Below are 22,954 nucleotides of genomic sequence, written 5' to 3'. Positions count from 1 at the left end.
GACCACTAATTCCTACAAAATATCAGAAGATTCTTTCCTAGAAAAAAAAATTCCCAGGGAAACTACAAATCACATATTGGCATTTGAGTATCTCCAATAAAACAGGTCCCTAAGTGCCCAAAATGTCTCATTCAGAGCCTCCAGAGGGAAAAATATTTTTAACTTACAATTCTATGCCCAAATTACTTATTGCATTTATTGAAAAGACATTTTCAGATCTAAAAGAAAATATAACTCATCTGCAAACTTTCCACCCTCAGTTAGGAAGCAAATGGAAGGTTTGTTTCAGCAAAATGATGATGATAGATAGACAAAGAGGAAGATCCTGTGATAGAGGAAACAGTGGCTTTAACTTAGTTAAATGACCAGAATAAAGGATGAGCCCCTTGTGACCGCCTGGAGGGGTTGGATAGGGAGGGTGGGAGGGAGGGAGACGCAAGCGGGAAGAGATATGGGAACATATGTACATATATAACTGATTCATTTTGTTGTGAAGCTGAAACTAACACACCATTGTAAAGCAATTATACTCCAATAAAGATGTTAAAAAAAAAAAAAAAAAGGATGAGCCCCTCGTATCAATCCAAATGGAAGCAGGAGAATAGGATTTAGGAATGCAGGTGCTCATGTGTCAGAGTCTGGATATACTGGATGTTGCTCTAGTCTTAGAACAGTGTAGAGCAGGTTTTTTGTTTTTTTTTTCCAAGGACCAGATAATAAATATTTTAGGCTTGTGGAAAATTCTGACTGTATTGCAACTACTTAATATTACTTAATTCTGCATGAGGGCATGCAGGGCAGCTATAGACAATGACTAAACAGACGTGCAGGGCTGTGTCCCAATAAAACAGGCAATTTGGTCCATGGGCCATAGTTTGCTGAAGCCTGCTCTGGAGAGGCTCAGCCATGAATTCACACATTACCAATAGGACATAGAAGAACAAACCTACTCTGGTGAAGGTGGCATCATTAAAAAGGACCTACACAATTCAGTAGTCAGGTTAAAAGTGGCTAAATCTTTCTCTGTTCTCAGCGTGACAAAAATGACATCTGAGTACCAGGAGCTCCTGTATTAGATATCTTAGCAGAAAAGGCCAAAACATTTTATAAACACCACACAGTAATTTGAAAATAAGTTGTTTTTACATTTCCACTTTGATTATAGGTAAGAAACTGCCATAATAAAAAATAGCATGTATATACATTGGAATAATATACAAGACTTTAATATTTAAAGTTAAAAAGGGAACATCAGTTACAGAGGTTAACAACTACATTGAGAGGAGAGGTGGGTGTCTAAGGAAGCTAAATCTTTATGATAAAAGGAAGTCAACAATGTCTAAAGTAAAAATAGATATGGAAGTAATCATGGGACTTACAAAACAGAGTGAGTTAAAAAGCATTGCCATAGATGAATAGGACTTGGAGTTAGATGGAGAGTCAAGAGGAAGAACGGAATGCTTGTGCTTTTCATTATAAGCCCTTCTATTTTCTTTAACTTTTTAGATATGTGCAAGCCACTTTGGTTTTGAAAATTAAAACAGAAACTGAGACTTGTTCTATGTGTCTTGCTGAATCCCTGCATTCTTACTGGTTTCTCTGCTGCCAATCACTGCTTATTGAAATCCTCCTTCCACAAGACATCAGCATAATCATTTTAACTGCAGGGTTGTGTAATTCTTCTAACATTCTTTAGTTGCTTTCCAGTCTCTTTAGGATGAAGTCATCTCTTGTGTTGGTCTTCTTTGATTCCTCAGTTTAACTTGTCTGCATTTTCTCTGAGAGGCTGATGGTCCCTTATCATATCTCCATCACAACACTCAATCCTGGCATGTATAAGGTGAATTACTATCTTGGCCCCCTCACTCCAATACTATACCAGGCTATGACCCTTTTGAGGATAAAATTCATTTAATGTATGAATAAATGCTTTCATCATTTTTGTATATTGTAAATTCTATTCAATATATCCATTCATTAAACTTTATGTAGCACCTTCCACATGGCTGAGGACACAGAAGTGAGTGAGAGAGACAAAAAGGAAGACAGACAATGGAAAAAACAAAATAGAACAAATATATGTCAGTTGGTAACAACTGCTGCAAAGAAAAGGCAGAGTAAGGGGGAAAGGGAGTGTGGGAGGAATGTTGCTACTCTATAAATGTCCTTAGAGGCTCAATATCCATTCATGATAAAAACTCTTACCAAAGTGGGTATAGAGGGAACATATCTCAAAATAATAAAAACTATTTATGACAAACCCACAGCCAATACAGTACTCAATGGGGAAAAGTTGAAAGTCTTCCCACTAAAATCTGGGACAAGAAAAGTATGCCCACTCTCACCTCTTCTATTCAACATAGTATTGGAAGTCTTAGCCACAGCAATCAGGTAAGAAAAAGAAATAAAAGGTATCCAAATTGGAAGGGAAGAGGTAAAATTGCCATTATATGCAGATGACATGATACCGTATAGAAAACCCTATAGACTCCACACAAAAACTACTAGAACTGATGAACAAATTCAGCAAAGTAGCAGGATACAAGATTTACATACAGAAATCAGTTGCATTTCTTTACACCAACAATGAAATATCAGAAAGGGAATGTAAAAAAAAAATACCTTTTAAAGTTGCAACACAAAAAAGTAAAAAACTTGGGAATAAACCTCAACAAGGTGGTGAAAGACATACACTGAGAACTATAAAGCATTAATAAAAAAATTAATACAGGAAATTGAAGATGATTCAGAGAAATGGAAAGATATCCCATGTTCTTGGATTAGAAGAATACTGTTAAAATGGTCATACTACCAAAAGCAATCTACAGATTTAACACGATCTCTACCAAATTATGCATGACCTTTTTCACAGAACTAGAACAAATAATCCTAAAATTCATATGGAGCCATAAAAGACCCAGAATTATGAAAGCAATCCTGAAGAAAAAGAACAAAGCAAGAGGCATAATCATTCCAGACTTCAGACAATACTACAAAACTACAGTAATCAAAACAGCATGGTATTGACCCCGAAACACACCTATGGATCAATGGAACTGGATAGAGAGCCCAAAAGTAAACCTACACACCTATGGTCAATTAATCTTCAACAAAGGAGGCAAGAATATACAATGGGAAAAAGACAGCCTCTTCAGCAAGTGGTGTTGGGAAATTTGGACAGTCACATGTAAATCAATGAAGTTAGAACACGCCCTCTCACCACACACAAATAAACTCAAAATGGCTTAAAGACTTAAACATAAGACATGACACCATAAAAATCCTAGAAGAAAACATAGGCAAAACATTCTCTGACATAAATCATACCAATGTTTTCTTAGGTCACCTCCCAAGGCAATAGAAATAAAAACAAAAATAAACAAATGGGACCTACTTAAACTTAAAAGCTTTTGCACAGCAAAGGAAACCATAAAGAAAATGAAAAGACAACTTATGGAATGGGAGAAAATATTTGCAAAAGATGCAACTGACTAGGGCTTAATTTCCAAAACACAGAAACAGCTCAGACAACTCAACAACAGAAAAACAAAGAACCCACTCGAAAAATGGGCAGAAGGCCTAAAGAGACATTTCTCTGAAGAAGAAATACAGATGGCCAGCCAATAGGCACATGAAAAGATGCTCAAAATTGCTAATTATTAGAGAAATGCAAATCAAAACTACAATGAGGTACTACCTCACGTTGGTCAGAATGGCCATGATTAAAAAGTCTACAAATAACAAATGCTGGAGAGGGTGTGGAAAAAGGGAACCCTCCTACACTGTTGATGGGAATGTAAGTTGGTGCACCCACTATGGAAAACAGCATGGAGCTTCCTCAGAAAACTAAAAATAGAATTACCATAGGATCCAGCAATCCCATTCCCGGGCATATATCCAGACAAAACTATAATTCAGAAAGATACATGCATCCCTATGTTCATAGCAGCACTATTCATAATAGCCAAGACGTGGAAACAACCTAAATGTCCATCGACAGATGAATGGATAAAGAATATGTGGTACATATATACAATGGAATATTACTCAGCCATAAAAAGGAACAAAATATTGCTATTTGAAGCAACATGGATGGACCTAGAGATTACCATACTAAGTAAAATAAGTCAGACAGAAAAGACAAACACCATATGATATCACTTATATGTGGAATCTAAAATATGACACAAATGAACCTATCTATGAAACAGAAATGGAATCAGAGACATAGAGAATAGACTGGTGGTTGCCAAGGGGGAGGGTGTTGGGAGAGGGATGGATTGGGAGTTTGGGATTAGCAGATGCAAACTGGTATATATAGAATGGATGAACAACAAGGTCCTACTGTATAGCACATGGGAACTATATTCAATATCCAGTGATAAATCATAATGGAAAAGAATATGAAAAAGCATGTATATATACGTATAACTGAGTCACTTTGCTGTACAGCAGAAATTAACACATTGTAAGTCAACTATACTTCAATTTAAAAAACACACAAAAAATAAATGTCCTTAGAGGTTTTTCTAATAAAGTAACATTGCCCCGGGGTTGAAGGATGTGAGGGAGGAGCAATGGTGTAACTCGATGGGGCATCAAGTACAAAGGTCTTGAGATGGGAGTCCATGAGACATGTTTGAAGAAGAGGAAGGAAGAAATTAGTTCCAAAGAGCAGTGAGCAAGGGAGAGGTTATAGGAGATGAAGTTAAAGAGGGAGCTGGGTAGGTGAACCAGCTTTTACCATGAGTCAAGAAGTGATTAGAGGGTTTTGAGCAGACTGAAACAATCTGCTTTACATCCCAAGGGATCTTCCAGTGCTATGGGTGGAGAACATACTACAGAAGGGCAAAGATGGGAGAAAGGAGGCCAGGAGAGATGTTGGTGGGTTGGGCCAGGGATAGAGCTATGAAGTGTTAAAAAAAATGGCTAAAATCTGTGATATATTTTGAAGACAGAGCTGACAGGGTTTGCTGAAAGGTTGATGTAGCATATAAGAAATGAGAATCATGCTTCAAATGAGGGAAATGTGTAATCTCACCTTAAAGAATGACCTCATGACAATAGTCAATATCCACATCAATGCTGGTCCTGCTAAGGCACTTGGTTTTTTGGTGGATCAATGTACATAGAGTTAGTTAGTGGTAGTAGTGACAACCCAATCTACCCCTACAGATCACAGCAATCTTTCAGCAACTAGGATGCAGTTCTCACATCATGGAGCTGGGAAATGACTACTGATAAAAGATCGACAGATGGCTGGAATAGAAGGAAGAAACAGCCAAATTCACCTAAGACAAATAAAGGTTGTGGTAAAGAAGGATAGTTTAAGAAATAGCAATTGCACAAGTGCTGGAAGAAGATATCCTTATGGAGGAAGTGTAGGTTCACAAACATAAAAAGTTATCTGTGGCACTGTCTGCTCTCCGTGGTGGCGGCAGGGGTTGAGGGCACGGCCAGCGGGCAGCACGCCACAGAGACCCAGTCAGTCTGCCGAAAGATAAAACAGAGCCATGGAGAGATGAAGGGACTTGCCTGAGGACCACACCTGGAGCTCAAGATACAGGAGAGAATAAAGAGAAGGCCAGAGAATTTAACCATCAAGGAAAGAATCCTTTTTGAGAGGTTGTGGACAATGGAGCACTGGAGTGGAACTTTGAAAGTCTGATGTCATGTGGCTGACAAGGTCTTGGTGCTCCAGCCAGGAGTCAGGGCTGTGCCTCTGATGTGGGGAGAGCTGAGTTCAGGATAGTGTTCCACCAGAGATCTCCCAGATGCACATAATAACAAATGGTGAAAGCTCTCCCAGAGATCTCCATCTCAACGCTAAGACCCAGCTCCACTCAATGACCAGCAAGATACAATGTTGGACACCCTATGGAAAAAAACTAGCAAGACAGGAACACAACCTCATCCACTGGCAGAGAGGTTACCTAAAATCATAATAAGATCACAGACATCACAAAACATACCACCAGATGTGGTCCTGCCCACCAGAAAGACAAGATCCAGCCTCATCCACCAGAACACAGGCACTAGTCCCCTCCACCTGGAAGCCTACACAACCCACTGAACCAACCTTAGCCACCGGGGACAGACACCAAAAACAATGGGAACCACGAAACTGCAACCTGCAAAAAGGAGATGCAAAAGACAGTAAGTTAAGCAAAATGAAACGACACAGAAACACACAGCAGATGAAGGAGCAAGGTAAAACCCCACCAGACCAAACAAATGAAGAGGAAATAGGCAGTCTACCTGAAAAAGAATTCAGAGTAATGATAGTAAAGATGATCCAAAATCTTGGAAATAGAATAGAGAAAATACAAGAAACGTTTAACAAGGACCTAGAAGAAGTAAAGAGCAAACCAACAATGATGAACAACACAATACATGAAATTTAAAATTCTCTAGAAGGAAAAAGTAGCAGAATAACTGAGGCAGAAGCACAGATAAGTGACCTGGAAGATAAAATAGTCGAAATAACTACTGCAGAGCAGAATAAAGAGAAAAGAATGAAAAGAATTGAGGACAGTCTTAGAGACCTCGGGGACAACATTAAATGCACCAACACTTGAATTATAGGGGTCCAGAAGAAGAAGAGAAAAAGAAAAGGACTGAGAAAATATTTGAAGAGATTATAGTTGAAAATTTCCCTAATATGGTAAAGGAAATAGTCAGTCAAGTCCGGGAAGCGCAGAGAGTCCCATACAGGATAAATCCAAGGAGAAACGCCAAGACACATACTAATCAAAATATCAAAAATTAAATACAAAGAAAAAATATTAAAAGCAGCAAGGGAAAAACAATGAATAATACACAAGGGAATCCCCATAACGTTAACAGCTGATCTATCAGCAGAAACTCTACAACCGAGAAGGGAGTGGCAGGGCATGTTTAAAGTGATGAAAGGGAAAAACCTACAAACAAGATTATTCTACCAAGCAAGGATCTCATTCATATTCAATGGAGAAATTAAAAGCCTTACAGACAAGCAAAAGCTAAGTCTTTCAGCACCACAAAACAAGCTTTACAACAAATGCTAAAGGAATTTCTCTAGGCAGGAAACACAAGAGAAGGAAAAGACCTACAATAACAAATCCAAAACAAGTAAGAAAATGGTAATAAGAACATACACATCGATAACTACCTTAAATGTAAATGGATTAAATACTCCAACCAAAAGACACAGACTGGCTAAATGGATACTAAAACAAGACCCGTATATATGCTGCATACAAGAGATCCACTTCAGACTTAGGGACACATACAGACTGAAAGTGATGGGATGGAAAAAGATATTCCATGCAAATGGAAATCAAAAGAAAGCTGGAGTAGCAATTCCCATATCAGACAACACAAACTTTAAAACAAAGACTATTACAAGAGACAAAGAAGGACGCTACATAATGATCAAGGGATCGATCCAAGAAGAAGATATAACAATTGTAAATATTTATGCACCCAGCATAGGAGAACCTCAATACCTAAGGCAAATACTAATAGCCATAAAAGGGGAAATCAACAGTAACACAATCATAGTAGGGGACTTTAACACCCCACTTTCACCAATGAACAGATCATCCAAAATGAAAATAAATAAAGAAATACAAGCTTTAAATGATACATTAAACAAGATGGACTTAATTGACATTTATACGACATTCCATCCAAAAACAACAGAATATACTTTCTCCTCAAGTGCTCATGGAACATTCTCCAGGATAGATCATATCTTGGGTCACAAATCAAGCCTTGGCAAATTTAAGGAAATTGAAATCATATCAAGTATCTTTTCTGACCACAATGCTATAAGACTAGATATCAATTACAGGAAAAAATCTGTAAAAAATACAAACACAAGGAGGCTAAACAATACACTACTTAATAACCAAGAGATCACTGAAGAAATCAAAGAGGAAATAAAAAAATATCTAGAAACAAATGACAATGGAAACACAATGACCCAAAACCTATGGGATGTAGGAAAAGCAGTTCTAAGAGGGTAGTTTATAGCAATACAATCCTACCTTAAGAAACAAGAAACATCTCAACAACCTAACCTTACACCTAAAGTAATTAGAGAAAGAAGAAACAAAACCTTAATTTAGTAAAAGGAAAGAAATCATAAAGATCAAATCAGAAATAAATGAAAAAGAAATGAAGGAAATGATAGCAAAGATCAATAAAACTAAAAGCTGGTTCTTTGAGAAGATAAACAAAATTGATAAACCATTAGCCAGACTCATCAAGAATAAAAGGGAGAAGACTCAAATCAATAGCATTAGAAATGAAAAAGGAGAAGTAACAACTGACACTGGAGAAATACAAAGGATCATGAGAGATTACTACAAGCAACTCTATGCCAATAAAATGTACAACCTGGAAGAAATGGACAAATTCTTAGAAAAGCACAACCTTTTGAGACTGAACCAGGAAGAAATAGAAAACATAAACAGAACAATCACAAGCAACGAAATTGAGACTGTGATTAAAAATCTTCCAACAAACAAAAGCCCAGGAACAGATGGATTCACAGGCAAATTCTATCAAATATTTACAGAAGAGCTAACACCTATCCTTCTCAAACTCTTCCAAAACAAGCAGAGGGAGGAACACTCCCAAACTCATTCTATGAGGCCACCATCGCCCTGATTCAAAAACCAGACAAAAATGTCACAAAGAAAGAAAACTACAGGCCAATATCACTGATGACATGGATGCAAAAATCCTCAACAAAATACTAGCAAAGAGAAACTAACAGCACATTAAAAGGATTATACACGATGATCAAGTGGGGTTTATCCCAGGAATGCAAGGATTCTTTAATATACGCAAATCAATCAATGTGATACACCATGTTAACAAATTGAAGGATAAAAACCATATGATCATGCCAATAGATGCAGAAAAAGCTTTTGACAAAATTCAGCACCAATTTATGATTAAAAACCCTCCAGAAGGTAGGCATAGAGGGAACTTACCTCAACATAATAAAGGCCATATATGACAAACGAACAGCCAACATCGTTCTCAATGGGGAAAAACTGAAACCATTTCCACTAAGATCAGGAACAAGACAAGGTTGCCCACTCTCACCACTCTTATTCAACATAGTTTTGGAACTTTTAGCCACAGGATTCAGAGAAGAAAAAGAAATAAAAGGAATCTAATTCAGAAAAGAAGGAGTAAAGCTGTCACTGTTTGCAGATGACATGATAGTATACAAAGAGAATCCTAAAGATACTACCAGAAAACAAAACGAGCTAATCAACGAATTTGGTAAATTAGCAGCATACAAAGTTAATGCACAGAAATCTGTTGCATTCCTACACACTAATGATGCAAAATCTGAAAGAGAAATCAAGAAACACTCCCATTTACCATTGCAAGAAAAAGAATAAAATATCTAGGAATAAACCTACCTAAGGAGACAAAAGTCCTGTATGCAGAAAACTATAAGATGCTGATGAAAGAAATTAAAGATGATACAAACAGATGGAGAGATATACCATGTTCTTGGATTGGAAGAATCAACGTTGTGAAAATGACTCTACTACCCAAAGCAATATACAGATTCAATGCAATCCCTATTAAACTACCATTGGCATTTTTCACAGAACTAGAAGAAAAATTTCACAATTTGTATGGCAACACAAAAGACCCCAAATAGCCAAAGCAATCTTGAGAAAGAAAATGGAGCTGGAGGTATCAGTCTCCTGGACCTCAGACTATACTACAAAGCTACAGTAATCAAGACAGTATGGTTCTGGCACAAAAACAGAAATATAGATCAATGGAACAGGATAAAAAGCCCAGAGATAAATCCATGCCCCTATGGTCACCTTACTTTTTTTTTTTTTTTTTTTTGTGGTACACGGGCCTCTCACTGTTGTGGCCTCTCCTGTTGCGGAGCACAGGCTCCAGACGTGCAGGCTCAGCGGTCATGGCTCACGGGCCCAGCTGCTCCGCGGCATGTGGGATCTTCCCAGACTGGGGCACGAACCCGTGTCCCCTGCATCGGCAGGTGGACTCTCAACCACTGCGCCACCAGGGAAGCCCGGTCACCTTATTTTTGATAAAGGAGGCAAGAATATACAATGGAGAAAAGACAGCCCCTTCAATAAGAGGTGCTGGGAAAACTGGCCAGCTACATGTAAAGAAATGAAATTAGAACACTCCCTAACACAATACACAAAAATAAACTCAAAATGGATTATAGACCTAAATGTAAGGCCAGACACTATCAAACTCTTAGAGGAAAATATTCGCAGAACACTCCATGACATAAATCACAGCAAGATCCTTTTTGACCCACCTCCTAGAGAAATGGAAATAAAAACAAAAATAAACAAATAGGACCTAATGAAATTTAAAAGCTTGGCACAGCAAAGGAAACCATAAACAAGACAAAAAGACAACCCTCAGAATGGGAGAAAACATTTGCAAATGAAGCAACTGACAAAGGATTAAAGGATTAAACTCCAAAATTTACAAGCAGCTCATGCAGCTCAATATCAAAAAACAAACAACCCAATCCAAAAATGGGAAGAAGACCTAAATAGACATTTCTCCAAAGAAGATATACAGATTGCCAACAAACACATGAAAGGATGCTCAGCATCACTAATCATTAGAGAAATGCAAATCAAAACTACAATGAGGTATCACCTCACACCAGTCAGAATGGCCATCTTCAAAAATTCTACAAACAATAAATGCTGAAGAGGGTGTGGAGAAAACGGAACCCTCTTCCACTGTTGGTGGGAATGTAAATTGATACAGCCAGTATGGAGAACAGTATGGAGGTTCCTTAAAAATCTAAAAATAGAACTACCATATGACCCAGCAATCCTGCTAGTGGGCATATACTCTAAGAAAACCGTAATTCGAAAAGAGTCATGAACCACAATGTTCATTGCAGCTCTATTTACAATAGCCAGGACATGGAAGCAACCTACATGTCCATTGACAGGTGAATGGATAAAGATGTGGTGCATATATTCAATGGAATACTACTCAGCCATAAAAAGAAACAAAATTGAGTTATTTGTAGTGAGGTGGATGGACCTAGAGTCTGTCTTACAGAGTGAAGTAAGTCAGAAAAAGAAAAACAAATGCCGTATACTAACACATTATATGGAGTCTAAGAAAAAGAAAAAAAAATGGTTCTGAAGAACGTAGGGGCAGGACAGGAATAAAGACACAGATGTAGAGAATGGACTTGAGGACAGGGGCAGGGGAAGGGTAAGCTGGGACCAAGTGAGAGCATGGCATGGACATATATACACTACCAAATGTAAAACTGATAGCTAGTGGGAAGAAGCTGCATAGCACAGGGAGATCATCTGGGTGCTTTGTGACCACCTAGAGAGGTGGGATAAGGAGGGTGGGAGGGAGATGCAAGAGGGAGGAGATATGGGGATATATGTATATGTATAGCTGATTCACTTTGTTATAAAGCAGAAACTAACACACCATTGTAAAGCAACTATACTCCAATAAAGATGGTAAAAAAAAAAAAGTTATCTGTAATAAAGTAGTGGTTAATAAGAGCATGGGCTTGAAACCAGAGTACTCTGTGGCTGAATATGGCTTATTATGTATAAGCTGGTTCATTTTGACCAAATAATTTAATCTAAGTCTTAATTTCCTTGTTTGTAAAATGGGCATATGTAACTCTTGTGATTTTTAGCATTGTGAGGAGTGAGAGAGATGACAAGTAAAACCTGTCTCAAGCTTATAAACTTTAGTAACTCTTGCTTATTATTAATATCAAAGAGAGGCTACCTTTCCTGATAGGATGAAGCAAAGGAGGAAAACATGATAGATTCTGGCAGGAACAGAGTATCAGAGGTTTCCATTTAAATAAAGAACTTCACTAGACTACATGGAAAGCCCATATGCTTCAAGTTCTAAACAATCGTTACATAACACACCTTCCTATCCTGTGTTTATTTATTCCACCATGAAAGCAATAAATGAGGGGCTAAAAATGATCATAAATTCCTGCCTTGCTGCTGTTTCCATCTTTCAAAAAGTTATCAGGAACTGTTACTTTGATTTAGTTCTGAATAAAGCCCTTTGAAGTGTGAACTTGGGAGAAACTGATCATTTTAATTTTAAGATACCTAACAGCCTAGGAAAAAACCTTGTCCATAATTGTAGATGTTAAACTTCAGGGTGGCAGTTTAAAAAATTGTCTACAGATTGAGTACAAATTCATGTTCAGAGATTCTATAAAGAGTGAGGGATAGGTATCTATAAAATAAAGAATTCCAACAATGCAAACACAATTATCCTTAAAAAGAAAAAAATTAGAAAGTGTACTAAATAACTGCAGCACAGGGAGCTCTGAGCTTACTTATTATAAAGACACACAGCTAAATTGTAAGGCAGAAAAACTCAGGGATGACACTGGAAAGGACGATAATTGTACTGCCTAATCTAATTGAGATGGAGAACAACCTGGATAGTTTAGGAAAATTCACCTGTATAAACCTGATGAAATTTAATAGGAATATTTATAAAGTGGGACTATGAGAAAACATGTAAGTTTGGATAGATAGACAATATATATGGTTTATATAGATATACATTGTGGCCATATAAATAAAATATAACCCAGCATCTTAAAGTCAATTGAACAAGTATAGAAATAGGCCTGGCTTAAAAGCAACTCATTTGAGAAAGATCACTGGGGATAAGCTGGTAGTAAACTGTCCCTATGCCATCAGTGTGTGGCAACTCTTCAAAAAGCAAATGCAAACTTAGGCTGCATTAATTGAGGCCTAGAAGGAATGGTGCTACCCTGGTTTCTGCATTGATTAGAAAATATTTGGAATATTGAGCTCAATTCTGAAAAGATTTAGAGAAAAACTCTAGTTCTCCAGAGGAAGGTTATGAGAATGATGAAGTATCCAGAAAGCATGTCAGATGGAAATGTTTGAAAGGTTTAGACAATTTAGGCAAGAAAGGAAAGATTTATGAGGTTCACATGTTGTCTTCAAATATTTGAAGGGTCATGGAGTAGTGCGGAAGAAGGCTTAGGTTTACTTTGTATAAGTTCAATTTTGCAGAACCAGTACCAGTGTGTAGTGTTTTAAGATTATATACAGGGCTATAAGGAAGCATACTGTTACAAAGATTCTCGAGTTATTGGAACTGCTCCTAAGGAAGGGAATAGTCTTCCTGGTGAGGTAGTGAACATTTTCACTGGCAGTGTTCTGATAAAGGGTGGATGGTTAATTAGACTCTACTTTATCTCATCTGCTTCTCACAACAATTATGAAATAGAAAGGTATTTTCTTTTTATTAGTTGCCCGATAAAAGCAAAAAACATTCCTCTTTTCTTTAATCATTTTACACTTTCTAAGTCATTAAAAACTAAAACTGAAAAGGCACTAACCATTACTAATAGCTAAGAAGCAGGACTAGAGTTGTATTTGCTTCAAGAAAAAGGAAAATCCTAGGCTTTGAAGAGAAATTAGGTATAATAAAGAGCAAGTGTCACCCAACTCTAAAATCTCTTGAAATTGCCCAAAATTGCTCTTCACAATCTCCACACCTCTTATTCTATCACTTCTCTCTCCCCCTGTCTAAACTGCATTTTCTTCATTTTGGCATTCCTTCTCTTTCAAATGCCATCTCCCTTATGCAATCTGATTGACTAGTTTGCAGTTATCTCCAGATTCTTTGAATTTCAGTAGTGATTTATATGTATCTTTTGCTCACTTAAGATGCTGCTTCTTTCTATTTGTCCTTTCTGTCTCCTTTCTACCTTATATACTAGACTTTCCTTAGCTTCCCTCTTGAGCCTGAGTTCCTTTTTTATTCATTTTAGTAAACCTCATAGTACCTACTCATAGTTGCTAAATAAGGAAAACATGAATATCATTCATTAGGAGTGCAAAGCAAAAATGGTCTTGGGAGACAAAATAGTAAATAAACTCGTAATATGTTATTCAAACTAGGCTTGAAAAATAATGATATTTTTTAAACCATCAGCTATATGGTGGATTGTAAAACATGACTACAAATTCCTCCCAACTCTGTATGCATGCCCCTTCGCAATGTGACTTTGTTGCTCTTCTCAAGAGGTAGAATCTGTTTCTTCACTTTGTTACATTTGGGCTGGCCTTGTGACTCACTTTGACCAAGATATAGTGTCAGAATTATGTTGTAGGAGTTCAGAGCCAAGGTCTAAAGAGGTCTTACAACTCTTTTTCTCATCTGCTTGAAACACTACCTTGAGATGTCTAGCCTGTGGGTGGAGGTGAAGCCATATGGAACAGAGATGAATCATCCCTGCTTAGAACCCCCTAGACCAACCACCTGACAACAACATGTTCAGTTGAGCCACCATTATGGGAGTGACCTCACGTGAGACCAAAAGACAAAACCCCCAGCTCCACCTGAGCCCAGCCCAGACTGTTCACCCATAGAATCATGAATAAATGAAACAATTATTATTTGAAGCCATTTAGTTTGAGGATGGGTTGTAACATAGCAATAAATAACCTGGACAGGCTACAAAGACAAAAGCCTTTAGTTAAATACACAGACAATTAGACTGAGAACACAAGTATCACTACGGGAACAATCAACTAATTACCTTATGCTAGAAGAACTACAGTGTGGCATAAGCAAATCATATAATCATATAATTCACATCTTTCTGTTCACCAATGTAAGAACACACATGGTCTCTCAGGCAGCATTATTGAGTGTGTGGCACTATTAAATAATTGTAGAACATAAACAACCTTTTACTTCTTTACAAGAGAGAAATTTACAACTGTATCCAATTTTTATATGAACTTATCCCCCAAATGTATTTTTAATGAGTCTGCCATCTTTAATACATTCGTATTAAACTTAAAACTCCAAATGAACTTCAAGTTTTGAAGTTTACTATATGAGATAGGTGGACTTCAAAGATGGCCTGCAATGATCCCTGCATCCTGGTATTCATGCCCTTGTGCGATTCCCACTGTAGCCTAGACCTAGTATCATATTTATAGTCAATGCAATAAGGCAAAGTGATGTGATGTCACTTCCATGATTCGGTTACAATAGATTGTGATTTCCATCTTGCTAGCAGACTCTCTTTCTGGGTTTAATGAACTAAGCTACCATGTTGGAGAGGTCCACATGGCAGGAATCTGAGAGTGTTCTCCAGCCAACTGGCAATGAGGAATTAAGGCCTTTATTGCAACAACTCTCAAACTGTACCTTGATAGAAGCCATATAAATAAGGTTGGAAGTGTATCCTTGACTATTTGAGCCTTCAGATGAGACCACAGCCCTAGCTGACACCTTGATTGCAACCTTATGAACAACCTTGCAGAAGCTAAACCATGACTGAATTCCTGACCCATAGAAACTGAGATAGTAAATGTTCTTGCTTTAAGTTTTAGGGCAATTTGTCATGTAGCAAGAGATAACTAATATACTATGATAAGGGATAAAAACTGTTGCTGTTGATGTGTGGGTCTTCTTTTTTCTATTTTGGCTCTTAGCCTTAAGAGAATGTATCATTATTTTAATTTTTTCTTTGTATATAAGATGTATCCAGTCTTCCCCTATCTCCTTGGAGTATTTTTTGAAAATAGGTGCCAAGTTTCCTTCATTTCATCAAATATTTTAACAATATACAAATTAGAAGAAAAAGCCAAAGGGGAAAAAAGTTTGAAAATTAATCAGTCCCTTGTAAGTTATAAAAATTTTTCAAAATTACCTCATCTGTTATACAAATGCAGTACAAAATAAAATCTCAGTGTAATCTTTTCTGTAAGATTTTGTATTTCACTATGTGAATGCAAAGACTATAATAAGTTCTATAATTTTGGTCTAATTCATCAAGTAAATTATTACTATAAAGTATTTCAACTATTATAATTCACAATTGTCCTCTATAAATTTGTTCTTTTGTCTCATTTTTATATACTTTGTATATAATATGCATTCGATTTTATATTATATTGTGTTGTACTTTAAATTCCATATTAGGATTTTTGTTGATAACCAGATAGACATAGTCATTTACAATAATTATTTGGAAATAATTCTATGTCCTTACAGTCATTCATTTATTTATTCATTTGTTTATTTATTTAACAAGTATTTCTCAAACAACTACTATGATGAGGCAACTTGTAAGATTGAGAAATGTATATGTGAGATAGCAAATGTACACTAAGTGGCCCCCCAAAATAAGAGGTAGTGTTGAAATGTAAGTAAAATAAAGTTAAAGTCTATTAAAATTGATAAATTAACCTAAGTTCTTAGATGTGCTAGGAATAAATTGATGACTTATTTACAACGATTTTACATTAAGATATTGAAATAAATTTCTTTTGTTAAACTTATTTCATTCTATGGCTTGTTTAAATAAAAAATAAACACATATATGATCATTATAATCTCACAAGATGTAGGAAAAATTAAGTTTTGAGTTTCTTTAATTAAAAACAAAAAGAAAAAAGAAAAGCATTTGTTGAGATGGGCATAGTTCTTCCTGTACTGACAAAAATGAAACTTCATTTTTAATTACTAATTTTCAACGAACTCTGAAAATCATAGGTATCATTCCAGTTACCTAAGCCATTAGCTTTTGAATTTTTCATCAATATGCAATATTTTAATATCTTACACCATAAAATATGTTGAGAGTTGGGCACAGAGTGTCATTCTTCTATCCATATTAACTGAATATAAAAGCTATATCTCTTTTTAACCTAATAGTCGTTTCCACCTTTTTACTGAGTGTCTATAGCATCACAGGTCCTCAATATGTGTCATCTCTAACTCTTACATGAATCCTGCAAAATAACTATTATTATTATGAATCTATTTTATAGATAAAGCAAATTTCCGAAAGACCAGTAAATTGCAGAAGGTCACTGAGTGAATTAGTAGCAAAGCTGTGCTTCAAGTCTGCATCGGTGTGCCTTCAGTCTCTGTGTTTTTAATTCATATCATAATGTCCAGGGAGAACGGACTGTGAAATAAAATTCATATTTTATGGTAAAACAAGAAAAATTTAGACAAAAATTCTTCTCTGCCTTCTGGCCTCCATTCTCCCACCACTGTGCATTGTGTATCTGCATTATCGTCCAGACCTCCCTCATGGGCAGAAATACCTGCTCAACCATAAACAGCAACATTCACCTAGCATCAACAAGACAGCTCCTTAAAAGATAACATTACTTCTTGATCTTGTAAGGGGTCACATGACCCACCATGATGATGCTTAGATCTGGATTATGTAAACTTCTCAATAATAAGTAATTTGATCTACAGCCATCTGTCTCAGAAAACTTATATAACTGTGCTTTGACTTCTATCAGGTGGAACAGTTCTCAGAGCTTTCTGAGATGCTCTTCCCAGGTTAAAATCCTCAAATTTGGCTCGAATAAAATTTTCCATTTCTTTGTTAGATTGACTGATTTAATTTTTTGTCGACAGGGTAAAGCCCATCTTTCATTACATCATTTGATTTAGAAAGCTATGGAATTCTTGAGTAAAAAGTACAAAGATCTTGCCAGAATCTGTTGTTGATCCTACTTTCAGTCTATTGGTTGGACAAAGGAGTTTCCTAGAAAAGAAAATGAATCTGACCTCTACCATAAATCCTTTAAGTTGAAAGACAAGGACAAAATTTGTATCTGATAAGATCATCTCATCTAAAGATAAAGGAAATGAGCCATAAATTCAAGTTACTCTTTGTAAAAGTAAATTGTGCAACCGCGTCTGGAATACTGCCTACGTTTCTCATTGTCATGTTGCAAAAAATTATACTATAGCTGGAGAAGAGGAACAAAAATAATAAAGGGATGCGAAAGTTTAAGATAACTAAAATTAATAGATTCTAAACTACAGAGAAGAGGTTGGCTGAGGGATGGCAGAGGAATTAAGAAAGACACATAAAGCAAGCATTTTGCTTTGCGCATTATCATGTGCAACTATGACCTCAAATGGGAAAGGCAATAAGGGAATCAAATATTAGGCTGAATAAATCACTGATTTGACATTCACTTTTTATATCCTTTTTGTTGTCCTTTTGACTTTCTTTTCCCTGCAGATGATTGCTGAGAAACCAACAGCTAAAAGTTCCTGACTTTTCAAGGAAGAGAAAAAATAATGGTGACAGTAAGCCAGGAGAAGACAAGGCTGATATTGGAGGTGGTAATGAGTTTTGTATAGATAAAGGGACAGAAATATGAATGATGGGGAGATATTATGCATTTCCGTTGAGACTAGGGAAAAAGGGAAGGTCAAATATAAGAAGGGTGCCCTATGGGCTTAAGAGACATAAGAACGATTTTTTTCAGTGGAATAATGTTTCAAAATTTTAGATACTCTGCAAGTTTTTCATAGAATGGTTTAGGTTCAGTATGACCCTGAAAAAGAAATAGCCTTCCAATGACCTTTTTCAGCCCATGATTAAAATTTAGTTTACTAGTTTTCTCATTATCTCTCAAAGTATGTGTAAAATAATGATTCTACCCTAATCTGATTTGGCTCTCTTAGCCTGGGAATTTCTGTTTTACTGTTTCTGTTTTCCTCTGGCCACAGTATTTCAGTTTATCATGCAAAAAGTCAAAGGAGATAGATGATCTTTATCGTCTCCTATGCAACAGAGCTACTCACTTCATTTAAAGGGAAATGTGCATTTTCATGGAAATTCAGGCCTGTATTGATGAACTAAGAAAGATAAACTGCCACTATTAAACATAATAGTGATATACAAAAGAAAAAAGTCCTAGAAAACACATTTTAAAAAATAGTAAAATTTACACTGAAAGATAGCATATATAATTTAAGAATACACATACAGCCTAGATATTGGATAAATTAAATTTTCCAAGGATTTGTCACATAATATTTGGATGGTTATAAAGTTGAAAATCCCAGGACAAAGGTTGTGGAAGACAGGTTGAATACATCGGTCTTTGATAAGCATAGTGACTTAATATGAAAAACTAATTAGCTCAGTGCCTTTTTATAAGTAGATATTAGTCATCTAATAAACATTTTTCAGTGGACATGTTAAGAAATGTCATAGGTTAGGTGTGATATCATTTTCCATGCTCTTTTCTTTCTTTTAATGTGACTATTTTGGGGTTCATTTTTTAATAACACACTTAAGAAATAATGATTATATTATATTTCTCCCAACTGGAAACCTGGAAAGCATTCTTGACTATTTCTTTGCCAAAAAACATGGAGGCCTTGCAGATCTTTCCTCAGCAATGAATTGTGAATCTAAGCATCCTTCTCTATCGCTACTCTCAGTGCCTTAATGGGACCTGATATCTTTCATCTGACAATTATCAAGACTTGATATCTTGCCTCTCTTTCCCATCTTCCCCACAACACTCCCCCTCTGTATAGCATCCACATTTCCCCTTAAGTCCTTTAATTTACACTTCCAAGGGGAACAGGAATATCTAATGTACACAGATGATAAAGAAATGGAATTTGAGAAGAAACAATCAAATGGGTGGGGAAAAAGTAAAGAATATGATGCAACCAGAGGAAAGTATTGACAGTAAAAAGTTGGGCAAGTAAACAGTTGTGCAGTTATGTTGATGAGGTTCAGGGTGGGCTGCCCCAGAAGGTGCCACTTTGGCACGAGGAGTATTTTGAAATGTAGATAATCGAGGCCCAACAGATGCAAGGAGAGCTTTATACCACCATCTTAACTGCCTAAAACCACTTAGATAGAGGGTCTGGTCCAGGAAGAGAGCTAACATCAAAGATAATTACAAAGACTAAGAGCTAGGTGCCTAAGCTTGCAGGGGGCAGGAGGCAGGGCCTTGAGATCAAATTCGTCTGTGCCCCATTGTCTCTGTAAGGCTTGGCAAACATTTGTTTACCAAACATTTGCTCTTCCTATCCTCCTATGAATTGTCTTCCTTCCTTCTGAAACACCAAAGCCCACCCGCTTCTTCTCAGCTCAAAATGGCATATAAGCTTCAGTTGCCTGCCTGTCAGTGAGAGCCTCTCATTGTCTTTTTGGGGCTCCTGTAGTATATAATTAGATTTTTTCCTCCTGTTAATGTCTTACGCCAATTTAATTAACAGACCAGCCAGAAGACCCTAGAAGGGTAGCGGAAAGTTTTTCCTCCCTTACAATGTCATGGATGTTAGAAAACTCTATTAATTCCTTCGTTTGACTGAACAATGTTTTTTTCACACTGCTGCTGAGCTTTAGGAACATGACCTAATGGGGTTAAGTAACAATAGAGTAGTACAGGCCAGGGGCACAAAGAGGGAAGTTATATTACAATAGCTTTTTCTCATAAAGCATTTTTATTTTTATGATTTTTCTGAAGATAGTAAATGATCACTTAGCATATTGTTTGAAATAGTCAAAGATGAATAATTATAAAAGGGACACTGATGTTAATCCTATACACCTATACATCTTCTGTCTTAGCCAAAAAAAATTAATCCCATTTTGACATACTAGAGTTTAGACAGAGTAGGGAGGCCGTGATATTAAAATAGTCTCTTTAATAGTTATGGTTTGCTTTGGCAATATCTGTCATACTTTTTCAGGATAAAATTATATTTTGGTTAAAAAAACCCAAACACTAAAGATAAACTGAATTTATTTGTCTTGCTAACTAAAGAATGTCACTAGCACTAGCCATCCAGCTCTATAAGGACTGAGTTATTAGCCACTGCAGCCACTGACCTTTAATACACCCTGAAAGGAGTTCAGGGCAGAAATCAGGAATGAAGGCACTCTGTGTTCTGGGAAAACTGGCAGAACAAGTCTTCAGCTAGTTAGATATTTTCTGGAGAAAATTTTTATGAACCTGGATTCTTGTATCTTCCCATACTTAGAAAAGCACTAAAACCATTAACTAAGATACCTGTTCCTCCTCATGACTATGACTAGCTGCAACCTTCTACCGAGTTGTGAGATGTGCGCTTGGTTGTACGTATCCCACTTGCCAAATCCCCCTTTACCTCTTTGGAACAGTTTCTCAGAGCTATCTGAGAGGCTGTCTCCCAGGGAATAGTCCTCAGTAAGACAATGAATGAACTCAACTCGCAGTTTTTAAATTGTGTAGTTTTGTTTCTTTTTCAGTTGACACTTTGCACACCTCAGACACTTGATTTTTCTCTCTCAACAGATTTCAGACATTGGTGTTTAAAATATGCACAAAACTCTACAACAAGAAATACTTCTTCTGTACCTACATGAGTATGGAACAATGCAGTATGAAAGGTCATACCATTGTTTTCTCAGGGGCCAGAGGAAGAAAGCCAAATATAAGGTGCAATGGAATTACTCAATCTCCTCTCTTTTCTATTCCTCTGCTATCTTAAGAACCCCCAAACTAAATGGATATAACGCAATCACTCTTTTCAATTATGCCTTTAATGCCTATTGACGTGCTTTATGTTCATCAGAAGAGAAGAGAGAATCTGGTTCCATTCCAGGTTCTTAATCTTTCTGATAAGACAACCTCTTTGGCTGTGAGCATCAAGATTTAAGTGTATAGGACCTTTGTGTCAGCTTTCAGAGGGAAAATAGGCCATGGAGGAGATGAGATGATCCATGGTGCATAAGGAGTGAAATGACATAAGGAAGGGCTCTCTCCAAATTTCCTGGAATTCTCAGTGTAGTGCTAGCTCTCTGTGAAATAGTCAGCTTCTTGGGTGTAGTCACCCAGCACCTTGAGTTTAGAAGTGCTCTGCTGTTTAATGCTCTGTTGTCACTGTCTTGAAATTCTTAACAGTCTTTTTAACAAGGAACTCTACATTTTCATTTTGCACTGGTCCCTGTAAATTATGTAGCCAGTCTTTCTGGTGAAGAAGAGTTTTGAAAGGAAGAAAGCCTTCTGGTGTTTGCAAAGACATGATACCCAGCTGGAATGGTATGTTCTGCTCTCTCTCTAAAGGATTACACAGATATCAGCATCTAGAGGAGGACAACACCCCCCTTCAGGATTCAGCCTTCCTTCTCTATTTAGTAGCACATTCCCCTCCCCTTTTTAGCTGCATGCATGGCTGCCCAGTCAGAAATTATATTTCCAAACTCTCTTGCATTTAAGTGTATCCACGTGATTGCATTTGGACCATTGAGATGTGAATAGACATGTTTGCAATTTCAGGTTATTGCCTTAAAGACAAAGCTGATTGTCCTAAAGGCAAAGGCAAAGAGCCCAAACTCTTTCCTTTTCCTTCTCATAGACCAAAAGGTAGATGTGCTGGTGACCAGCTTTGACCATTCAGAGGATAACATGCTAGGGGAGGGCAGAGCAAAGAGTAGAAGGAACTTGGGTCCTTTCAAGACCTTTTGCATGAGAGCTCCTCTGCCAGCATGGATTACTCACCTTGGGTCAAGGACTTGCAAGAGGAACACATTTATATTCTGGGGTCTCTTTGTTATATTGGCTTGGCCTGTGCCCTAAGTAATGTACAGAAGAAATTCTTGGGGGCTGGTTCATAATAAATTTGTATTTATCCAGAATAATTGAATAATATAGTGTTCTGAGTATTTGAATATTCTACATACGGAAATTATTAGTTTGCATTAAAGTGATATGAAACTATATTGAACCTAATTTTATACTCAGTGAGTCTCAGAACACTGCTGGATCTTGCAGGACCTCAAGGTCATCACTGTGAATACTAATTATAGTGTATGTCTGTAGACGTTGGGTTTTAAGTAAATCTGTAATAACCTATGACAAACTCCTGAAGTTGCATTTCCAAAATAAATTCCTGAATCACTCTAGTTTCATTGTAATTTGTCTCAATACTGAAAGGATGACTACAGGATGTTAAAAATAACTTTCATGGATTTTCTCATTGTTTGGAAACTGAATTTGGGCACTTGCAATACTTTTTAAAACAATAACATCATATATACAAAATAATTTTACTTCTCATTTTAAAAAATTTTTCAGTGACTAAAACTGCTAAGACT

General features: G+C 36.7%; 1 protein-coding gene across 1 annotated transcript in view; it reads right to left on the bottom strand.

The window, feature by feature from the left end:
* LOC111178990 (ephrin type-A receptor 6) overlaps positions 1 to 22,954 on the bottom strand; it is a 201,620-nt gene that overhangs the window by 124,779 nt on the left and 53,887 nt on the right.

The sequence above is a fragment of the Delphinapterus leucas genome, chromosome 4, assembly GCF_059928025.1.
Source record: "Delphinapterus leucas isolate spDelLeu-1000000601 "Yukka" chromosome 4, BTC_Dleu_Yukka2, whole genome shotgun sequence".
NCBI lineage: Eukaryota > Metazoa > Chordata > Mammalia > Artiodactyla > Monodontidae > Delphinapterus > Delphinapterus leucas.
This window is presented reverse-complemented; position numbering and strand designations above follow the sequence as displayed.